This window comes from Sinocyclocheilus anshuiensis, unplaced genomic scaffold, assembly GCF_001515605.1.
Source record: "Sinocyclocheilus anshuiensis isolate Anshui unplaced genomic scaffold, SAMN03320099.WGS_v1.1 scaffold894, whole genome shotgun sequence".
NCBI classification, from domain to species: domain Eukaryota; kingdom Metazoa; phylum Chordata; class Actinopteri; order Cypriniformes; family Cyprinidae; genus Sinocyclocheilus; species Sinocyclocheilus anshuiensis.
Genome location: NW_015536505.1, coordinates 374,559 through 375,245, shown reverse-complemented (window position 1 = coordinate 375,245; position 687 = coordinate 374,559).

The following is a 687-nucleotide window of genomic DNA, read 5'->3' as shown; positions in this document are numbered from 1 at the left end:
ATAACCAAACTGTTTTGGTCCCCATTGACTTCCATATATTTTTCTCCATACTATGGAAGTCAAGTCAATAGGGCCCATCAACTGTTTGGCATATAGCTTTGTTCTTGTCCACAGTATCTTTGTCATCGTGCTTGCGAAATCTAAAATGCTTCCATCCCTCTGACTTTTTATGTGAAGGTGGTGTTGATGTCGGGAACGCACCTGAATCCGCCATTTTATGCAATGAATGAATGACGTTGTAACATCGCGCAAGGCAAATAAGGGGGTGACATCTAGTGGATTATACTAGTAATAAGATTAACGTAAATCTTATTTTCAATGTTTGCGGAAATAAATATTGAAAAAAATCAATTCGTGGCCTTTGAGAATCGATATTGAATCGGCCACATTTTAAAAAACGATATATCGAAAAATCGATTTTTTTGCCCAGCCCTATTCAAAATGAGTCTGACATCAGTGCACTTAACAGTAAACTTAACTTCACTTATTATAAATAACTTAACACAAATAGAACAAAATATATATAACTTGAATTAAGAAATTAACGTAACTTGAATTAAGAAATAAAGGTAACTGTGTAGGGCAAGCAAGCTACTGCCAAACCAACAGGGGCAAGTTTATGCAGGAAGCACAACTTTTCCAAATGTAAACATCTAAAATGAATAAATAATAATAATGCATAATATT